Source organism: Coptis chinensis, chromosome 1, assembly GCF_015680905.1.
Source record: "Coptis chinensis isolate HL-2020 chromosome 1, ASM1568090v1, whole genome shotgun sequence".
NCBI classification, from domain to species: domain Eukaryota; kingdom Viridiplantae; phylum Streptophyta; class Magnoliopsida; order Ranunculales; family Ranunculaceae; genus Coptis; species Coptis chinensis.
In genome coordinates, this window is record NC_141456.1 from 53,982,874 (window position 1) to 53,993,305 (window position 10,432).

The window sequence follows — 10,432 nt, forward strand, 5'->3', positions numbered from 1 at the left end:
GAATTTCCCAACCAGTAGCCGACTCAACAAAAATATTTAGGGAACAAAAGACTGACTCAGAATAAATATTTAATGAACAAATAGCCAACTCAATTAGGGAACAAAATGGCATCACCAAAACTATGCATCAGAATCTAGCCCAGATGATTTCCATGATCCCCTCACCTAACCCAGAACTTTCAACCTTGCCAGAGATCAACACACAAGTAGAACAACCTATTCCCATAACCAAACCATTCAACCTAGTTGAAACATACATTAAATTTTATGCACCATTACCTTCCCATGACCCTCCCATTAACCATTGTATTGACTCCACACCCTACCTGGATGAGGAAATTCTTGAAGACGACTCTTTAGGACTTGTTTTGGATGATCACTCAATAAATTCAAATGATATCATTGAGGAACCTTATACTGTTTTAGAATACGAGAGTGAGGAAATAGAAATCAACAATTATAATTTAAGGCATGAACAAGTTAATGTGCAAGAATTAAAGGAAGTAACTTTTTATCGCAATGTGAATCTCAATTTGGTTTGGCAGATGAGGAAATAATAGATGAATTTCTTAAGGATGAAGCCAATGAGCACAACCTTGTGGATTCAGCCAAGCTAGATGCAGAGTTCTCAAGAGCGTGTGAGGATCCACCACCAACCAACTAACCACCATCCACTTGAGTTACAATCTCCTGAAATCCAACAATCTACCATAACTAAGCCATCAATTCCTCCACCATTTCAAAGGAACCTCAAATTGGAACTTGAGAATTTTGCCTCAGAGATCCTCTATAATTTTTTCAACCCTCACGGTGAAGAGTTTTTGCCTTGCATACAATCACATGAGTCCACCATTCCTATAGTTGAGAGCCAAGTTTTGACTGAGTGTAGTGAGCAACGTAGTTTGTCTTATTTTTCATCATCTAAGCCTCATGAAAGACATCAGGATCCATACTCCATTCCTGTCTCATCTAAAGTATCACTAGTTCATCTTTTGGGTCATTCTAACTCTTTAAAATAGCTACAACATGATGGTTTTCATATATTCTTTGATTGGTTGCATAAGTTTTCATTTATTCTTCTACATGATTACTTCCAATTATGCCACTTCATTTTGTTTGGGGGTGCATTTAGTATCATGTTTTTATGGATAGACCCCCAACTCTTTCGACTATTAATTTATAGTTGACCATGATCATCCATCTTGTGCCACCCCGGTTTCATGCTTGTTTGGGGGTGTGCACAGTCTTGGGGAAACTGACTTAAAATGACCCCACATTAAGTCTAGGGAGTCTGACTTTAAAAGACCCAAGTTTTTGTAAAATACCACCTTTATGGAACATAGGCCACAACAATTTTCAAACTTAAAAAAAAGTTTCAAATTTTGTTTAGGGGTGGCGTATTTTGGTCTTTCATTTGAAAACTTTTTGCCACCTTTTTCCTTTCATGTTTACTCCAATAGAGTCTAGGTTAGTTAGTTAAGTAATTTAATTGTGCTATTTAATTATTTCATGAACCCCCTTCTCCCAAATTGTTTGGGGGTGGCATATTTAATTTTTGCACATTGTACGTTCACGTATTAAAATTGCATGTATAAATATAGAAATATTGATGCATAATGTAATTAGGTGCCTTAATTTCATGAAATTTCACTATTTTACTGAATTTCGGAAACTAATCCTATAGGAGCCATGATATGTGCATGCTTGATTTGTGAACGTATGACATTATTATTTTATTTATGTTAGAGTCCGCTTATGTCCCAAGCGTTATTTATTATTTCATGTTATCCCATAACGGGAGGAACTCATATAAGAGTTGTGTATGTTTTTATTTCTTTATATTAGTATAGATTAACATTCATTTTCAGGTGCTCCCATTTACAAGCATGTTTCTATGGTACTCTCTATCATTTATTTTCATTCTATATTTTGGGGACAAAACATGATTCTATTTAGGGGTTGTATAGAAACATATTGTAAATATTTAAGCACATATTAGGTTGTATATTATGTATTATTTGTCGTATAAAAATTAGAAAAGTATCAAAATCATAAAAATAGTTTATACTATGAACTTAGTGATAATGGTATTGTTCCCTTCTCCATGATGATATTAGTCTAGAAATCTCACATAGTACTTGATTTAGGATTTAAGTTTTGCAACTTAGATTAATATGTAGGTAATATTCATTGCATCTTTTCTTGAATATTTTTTATGAGCATCTATGATTGTACTTGGCAGTATTTCTCTAAGACCTTGGTTAGAGTACTTAATCAATATCCTGTGAGCATCTAGCCTAAAACCCTCATAAGAGTGAAATATATGAGTGATGACACAAGGGAGAAGTCAAATCCGAGTAAAGAAATCACATATCCACTTGCTTGATCACCATACCATATCCTAAGCGAGAATTTAGGCCCTCTTTGGATCGATATAGCCAGAAATTCTGACCTAAGTATATTTTCCGCTAGTCTCCCCACTGAGCCTTTTCATTAGCCTTTTCACAAACTATAAATTCTTATCTATTTATTGCCTTTTCATTAGCCTTTTCATTAGCCTTTTCCGCTAGGACCACATTTTTTGCCACTTATCTATTTTTATTTCTCATCTTTGCTTGAGGACAAGAAAAATGTTGTTTGACCCCTTAATAGTATTAAATTTAGGCCAATTATATTTATAATAAATAAGAGTTAGTATAGTTTACGTGTTTTTGTGTATTTCAGGTCTTGAAGCTGTTTATGTTTTTAAAGATGCCATTTTGCTTGGAAAATGAGTCGAGATGATTGCTAGAAGAGTTCTATGTATAAAGCCCAAGTCAAAGCTGAGAAGTCAAAGTCAATTCGGATAGAAAAAGAACAGAAAAGTCAATAGAACTTCAAATAGGCATATCTTTGGACTCCGGCCTTGGAATTGGACCTACTTTATATCAAAACGACCGACTCGGAATAAGCTTTCCAATGGACCTAGCCTTGCCCCAATCAAAGCTATAAAAGTAGATGAAATGGAGCATTCACTACTACAGAAATACACATTAGCCACGGTTGGTCAAATGGCATATACCACTGTTTCTCTAATAAGGGTGGCTAGTAGTCACTTACCACGGTACATATGGTTTTTCTAATTTTGGTACAAGCCAAATACCACTGGTCTCGTAAAACGGTGGGATATAATTGTCTTATACCACGGTACTACCAATATCGACTAATTTTGATTTTTGATATTCATATACCCTACTGTTTCTAAGAAAAGGTGGCAAATGTTTTGCAAAAAATAGCCCTACCGTGGATAAAGTAGTCATCGTGCAATAGTAGCCACTTTTCTCTTAAGAAATTATTATAAAAAAAAAAAAAAAAAAAAAAAAAAAAAAAAAAAAAAAAAACTTTAGGAATTTGAGATTGGGCAACCTTTGCTAAGAATTTCTTGGCCTTGAATCGATAAGGACCAACAAAGTTCTCTAAATTTGTTTGAGATACATCTCCCTCTCTTCCTTAATCTACTTGCATCGCTATGGGTTGCAGCCATCCTTAATCATCTTGGATCGAGACTTTCGAGGTTCGAGGTAATTAGTAATTTTATGTTCAATATCAAATCCCATTCAATTTATTGGGGTTTTTGTTCTCATTATTTTTTTTCTCAAGGTTTTGTTCTCTGAAATTAAAATCATTCAGTGCATTAGGGTTGATCTGTTGTTCGTTTGGGTTTGAATTTTTTGATTTTGCTCTTTTTAATCCGAAAAAGATCATTCTTTTCTAATTTTTAATTCGCGTTTTGTTTTTGTTCTTCAAGCTCCGTGTCAGTTTTTATAATTCTTGTTTTGTTTTGCTTGCATGCAGATGATTTTGTGAAAGATGTATGGAAAGAGTACAATCGGCTAGCCATTGAATGACATGGAGAGCCAATACAAGTTCATGGTGAAACATGTTGACTTTGGAAGGTTGCATTTCATAGCACTTCACCTCGTTGGATTCATTGTGCCTATCTTGCTGCACTAGCTGCCTTTTACGCTTAAGTATGTCCTCTTCTCATTGATGCAAAATTCTACAACTTCATATTGTCTTTAAATGGATTGACATGAAAAGCAGTTAAGTTTCGATTTCGGGTAATTATATGACAATTTCTCCTCTTTGCCACGTAATTTCTGGTGGTATGAGCATATGAAGTTTGGTGTATAACTATGTGATCGGTCGCGAGAATGTGTATTCACCCTCCCCAAGGTATTAGTGAATAATTGTAGTCTTTGACTTTGGTCTTGGCTGTTCATGGAGTCTTCTGAATAAGTGCGATCTGGTCAAAGTATGATAAGAGTTTAAAAGCCGGCAATATAAGACTTGAGACAATACACAATATTATCGAGTTTGTTTTACTTTCCTCTAAAAATGTTGGTACAACAGATAATTGATATTTTGACATTTCAAGATTGTAGGGTATAACCAACAAGTATTAACTTTTTTACACTTTTACTTACCTTAGTTTGATTTGTGTCGGGTCTCTTCTCTTGTATATTCAAATTTATGGCTATAGTTTGATTTATTGGATCTCTTTCTTAAAAGATTTCTCTTTTTGTTTGGGTATATACGGTATCCCTCTTCAAGTTCTGAACTGGAACATACCAATGACTTTGAGTTGTATTAGAATAAAGCTTTCTCATTAAGTTTTGACCTGTCACTCATAGCTTGTCCATTAAAATCATTTTACTTACCTTACTATGTTATGCATCAGATACTTTCTCCTGTAGAAGCAAATTTTATGGCATTGTTTTGATTGATTGAATCTCTTTGTTAAATGGTTTGTCTTTTGATTTGATATAGTTCCACTTCAGAATCTGAACTGAAATGTTCTGTAAAATTATCACGCAACGGGGTAATTGAGACATACTATATTTGAAGATGATTTGAGTTGTATCAAATTAAATCTTGATAATAAGTTTTATCCCCGCCACACTTGTTTGTTTTAAATTTGGATGACAGAGTGGAGGTGGGGTGGCGGAATTGGCCAGAGTAGCCGGGGAAGCTTGGCGAGTTAAGAGGCCTCGTATCATCGGTGAAGGTCTTTGGATTACTGTTCTTTGGTCTAACGGCACTCCGGGCTCTCACTAAATCTTTGGTATCAAGCTTGATGGGAGTGGCAAAACAGCAAACATTCTTATTACCGCTTCCCTCGGTGGAGTGGGTCATTATGTTTGTCCAGTTGGCAAAACTTGGAAATACGATGTTACAGACTACTTGTGGGGCAAGGAATATCGATTTAGTCAAGAGTTTAGGGGCAGATGAGATTCTTGACTATAAGACTCTGATGGAGTTGCTCGAAAAGTCCTTCCGGTAGGAAGTATGATGCGCGATGATATAACGTGCGGCGACGGGATCCCTTGGTCAACTTTTGAGCCAAATTTGAGTGAGCGTGGCAAGGTGATAGATATCACTCCTGGTCCTAGTTCTATTATGACTGTATGCGTTAAAGAAATTAACCTTCTCTAAGAAGCGGATAGTGCCACGGTGCCACTTTGCTTTTGATCCCCAGGCGAGAACCTTGAATATCTTGTTGGGTACCGGTTCACTCAACCATCCGAACTGTAAAGGTTCGCCTCACACTTTGATTATTGACCTTGCTTTAGTTGTTAGAAAGACTGCAGAAGTTTAACGTCAATCTATTTGAATCTTAATTGTGTTTTCAAGTATGCTCTTTTCTCATTTTTAACATTTTGTTATTGTGCAACTAAAAGAGAGTTGGAGGCCGATCGATGGAGTACAAGCCGGACATTATCATTAGTGTTCATCCTCTCATGCAACATATTCCTTTGTGGGTGCTCAAGTGGCGGGGCCTTGGAAGAAACCAGTCTTTGTTCTGATCATTACTGGACCTTAATACCTGCCACCACACATGGTTGGTTATATTAATTTCAAGTTTCATTTTTCGTTGTCCCCTTTATTTTTTGCTGGTGGAGTCGGTCAATAAAGAAACATTTCTATCCAGGTTCAACACTGGTGTGATGAGATGTTATTCCCCTCAGAGGAGGTAGCCAAGAGGGCTTTATTAGATGGCCTAGAGTCTTCTCAGATTCGAGTATTTGGCTTGCCCATCAGGCCTTCTTTTTGTTGCGCAATAATCTCGAAGGTTGGTTTTGACAGTAATGTATTAGTATATAACCTGGTTTCTTATAACTAACAACAGCAATGTATTCCAACCCAATTTTATCGAACAGGATCAGTTAAGAGACGAGCTAGAGATGGATCCAAAACTTCCCGCTAGTTTACGCTAATGGGAGGCGGTGAAGGGATGGGTCCTGTTAAGAAAACTGCCAAGGCTCTAGGAGATGCACTATTCGATGAATCGATGGGGCGTCCAATTGGCCAAGTCGTGGTTATATGTGGCCGTAATAAAAGCTTATCGTCTATTCTGATCGCCTTGTACATGCTGCAGTGGTGAAGCATTTATGACAATTAATTTCTCACTCTTATTTTTATTTTTATTTTTTGTTTTTTTTGAAACAGGAAATGAAGATTAAAGAACTGGAGACCAACCATTTTGTCCTTGTACATGGAGGAGGCTTTGGTGCTTGGTGTTGGTACAAAACCATAACACATTTAGAGGAAGGAGGATTCAAAGTTGATGCTATAGACTTAACTGGTTCAGGAGTTCATTCGTGTGATACAAATAGCATTACTAGTCTTACTGAATATGTAAAGCCACTCACTAATTTCCTCAAAAAGCTTGGAGAGGGCAAAAAGGTTCATTCTGATTTTTCTTAATTAATTCTTTAAATTATTAATATTATTGGTTTTTTACTTCTCTGTGACTCGTATATACTTTCAAGAAACCCGCTATTTAATTTGTATTTCTAGTCTTAATTCACTAGCGAATATTTTAGATCCTCTCTTTCACATTATTATGAAAATTGAAAACTTATGATGTTATCAGCAAGGCAGTACATGTGTTGAACTCCCCTTCTATTTAGGTTTGGACTCTGCTTTCTTTCCCCTTAACTTACACATTTTATTTCCACAAGAACAACTGAAATCAACTTGAAACTAGCTCTAGGAATACATGTATATACACAGAATCTTAGCATTTGTTTTTATTGTTGCGGTGAATGCTCAACAAGGGATGACAATTCTTGCACAAATTGAATGACCAGATTATTAGCATAATCAATTAGATTACTATTTTAATTTGTACAAGCTGGAACACGTAGATTTGAAAGGTTATTTTCTTATTGTACTTGAAATAATTTGAAATATTAGTCTACAATGGTATTTCATGCTTGGTAGATGTCAATTAATTATTTTCTTTCTCGTTAGTTGCCCTATGTTTTACTTTTAAGTTGAATGTACAATGTTCAAAATTGAACAAGATGGAAAATGGGCTCAAAATCTATTTTGCAGGTTGTTTGTTAATCAGGTGGTGTTTCGATTATTGAATTAAATGAGGTTTAATTTTATTTATTTTTAAAAAAAAACATATACTATATACCACGGTTTTGCAAGAACAGTGGTATAAGAAGACTAATATAACCTTGTTTTTGAAAATATAATACCACGATTTGTTCTTAAACCGTGGTAAATAAGGGGCACTTAATACCACGGTTTTGCTAGAAGTATTTGCCACCCCAGCTGATACCACGGTTTAGAAACAGTGGTTAAAGGGTTTTTACCACTGTATATAACAGTGGTTAATGAGCTTTTATGTAGTAGTGATTAAAGTAATTTCTAGTAGTTGTGCCTATTTAGACTTAACCTAATGGACTTTGGGCTCACATTAGAGGCCCAAAATCCCCCTTATTATCCAATGCATGAAAATTTAACCCTAACCCTCTCCTATATAAAGAGGGTTAAGGTTAAACAAAACCTGACTACTCTCCTATTTAGTTTAGTTGTAAATTAGGGTTCTCTCTCTCTCTAGTTTAGTTTAGGTTTAGTTAATTAATTAGTTTGTAATGTAGCCTCCATTAGAACCTATCAATAAAAAGTTTAGTTCTTTAATATTCAATTCTTGTCTTTACATTATGTCTTGACATTATTGACTTAGTTTAATTACTCCAATGATATTAGGCTAATTCCCCCATTAAAGGGAGTGATTATGAAGCCTAATGAGGAATAGATTGTTAAGTAGAATTATTTAATTGTGTATGTATTTCAATGAGTTTAGTTTATTGTATGACTTCCAAAATAAGCATATAGTAAATTAAACTAGGAATTGTTATGATTAAATCGAGAGATTTGGTTGTAATAATCCTACATGCTAGTAATAATAACTATAGAGATGTAGGTTGTTGCTAGGGATGATAAAGTTTGAGGCTTTAGGTTGGATCATTGCGAGAAAACCTAAAGACGATCTCTTTTCAATGAATAATTCAATTCTTGCATGAAACTAATCATTAGGTGGATTTATTACTTTCTCTATATCTTTCTCATCATTCAAATCACTGTTTTAGCATACTTATTTATTGTTTTCATAGCCTAAAATATTACTCTCTCATTAGTGAATTAGTTTAGTTAGTCTAAATTTGTTTTAAGTACGTGCAAGCAAGAGTGGAGAACACGATTGCTCATATATATCAATATGTTTAGAGAGTATTATAATAACTTGATTAACATGATTTAGTACTGTTTAAACTACTATTTTCACACTATCAAACCATCTCTTATCAGGTACCTTGTCCTTGTCCTTGTCTGCATGTATTTGGTGGTTTGTTGAAACCTGGAAGTGGTTGGGTTTGTGGAATGTTCATCCATGCGAAGTTTGGATGTTGTCTTCATGGTGCATTTTGTACATTGAAAACATATAGTTCTTCTGGCTGAAGTGATGATAGGTTTGTGATCAAAGGGCAAGTGGCATCTATATAATTTAAGCTTAGATAGAAATTACATGGTGAGGTATTTATGTTCATGACAGGATGAGGGGTTTGGTCTTTTTGTTTGGTTGTGAGGGCATCTACCTTTTTTGTGAGGGCTTCGATTAAAGTTTTGATTTTTGGATATGATTTCACCTCAAAAATACCGCTACCCTTAGATGTACTGGCTTGGGCTGTTCTGGAATTGTTTATGTCTCCCCAAAGGGTACTCTTTTCAGCTTGGTTTTGAAGAAAGGTTAAGGCTTCGGTTGCACCTCTATCCAAAAAATTACCATTACTCATGATGTCGATGGTTACTTTGTGTTCTTAGAGAAGGCCTTTGAAGAAATATTGGACAAGAGTCGATTTTTCTAGTTTATGGTGAAGACATGAATGGAGTAGGTTAGAGAATCTATCCTATGCTTCGAAAAATGTCTTACTTGGACTCTATCTGAAGAACTGTATCTTACTTCTTATCTTTTCTGTTTTTTTTTGGCGGAAAGTACTTCTTCATGAAGGAGAACAGAACCTTTTCCCATGTATTGAAAGAATCGGGCTTCTAAGAGTGAAGCCAAGCGTGACTCTTACTAGCTAGAGTGAAAGGAAACACTCGTAGCTTCACTTAATCGTCAGTGATGCCCGGATGGTGGAAAGTAATACACACTTCATGTATCTGGCATAGATGCTCATACGGTAACTCATGTTCAAACCTGTGGAAGATGGGTAGCAAATTGAACACGTTCAGTGGAATGCGAAAGTCGCTCATGAGCGGTGTGAATCGTATACAAGATGGAGGGCCATCTTGCAACGGTGTGTAAAAGTTGGAGAGAGGCTCTTTAGCTTACACTACTTCATCGGCCATCTTAGTGGATGGAGGACTAGAAATAGGAGATTGTCTAGGACGACGTGCTCTCCTACGTTAGTAAGTTTTATTCCTTCTAATACCTGTAATGCTTGAACGCAGTATCATGCACTTTTAGCAAGATAGCAAAACTATCCTAACATGCGCAAACAATGCAAGGTATGCTCAAGCAATCAAAATTCATTTTGCAAGTAAGGAGTTTTGAAAACTTTGCTTGGTCTATAATTTACTATGCCCTATTCAAGGGAACAATTGGGCACGAGACTAGGATGGCTTTACTACACGGCTCAGAAGAGTAGGTTGTCACTTCACCAAGTGGTGTGCTACCAAGAATCTCACTCACGATGAATCAAGGGGAGGGGAGTGAGGAAGGTAACTGGTCCACTAGAATCTGGTAAATGATTACTCTAAATTCTCGTGGATATATTTTTGTCATTTTCTGGAGGAGCGTGACTACTTTAGGCTCTAGTTAGTTTATTTCAATTCATCTTTTTGGTCTAGGGCTTCAAGAATCAAGCAACGTCTAATTTATCTACATTAGGGAATGACGTCCCAATGGTTGTTATGTGGCTCGGGTTCAACCTTATGCGTGAATATAAATTGCAATGTGGAAAATTAAATTTCAAACAATCACGTAAGCATGCTTGAACACACAAGGTATCCTCTTACATGGGCTTCGATAAGGTTTAGAATTTATCTCTCAAGCTGTGCTTACACGCTGCTTGAGGAGAAGGCGACATTA

General features: G+C 35.9%; 2 pseudogenes across 1 annotated transcript; both read left to right on the top strand.

Annotated features, from left to right (window-relative positions):
• The first annotated feature begins 3,888 nt into the window (after positions 1-3,888).
• Positions 3,889-6,702, top strand: LOC147524551 (putative monogalactosyldiacylglycerol synthase 3, chloroplastic; annotated as a pseudogene). Its single transcript, XR_015197002.1, has 5 exons — positions 3,889-4,010; positions 5,721-5,881; positions 5,972-6,112; positions 6,201-6,420; positions 6,499-6,702. The product of XR_015197002.1 is annotated as a putative monogalactosyldiacylglycerol synthase 3, chloroplastic (transcript).
• On the top strand, positions 4,378-5,638 carry LOC147524552 (chloroplast envelope quinone oxidoreductase homolog pseudogene; annotated as a pseudogene).
• Positions 6,703-10,432: the final 3,730 nt, after the last annotated feature.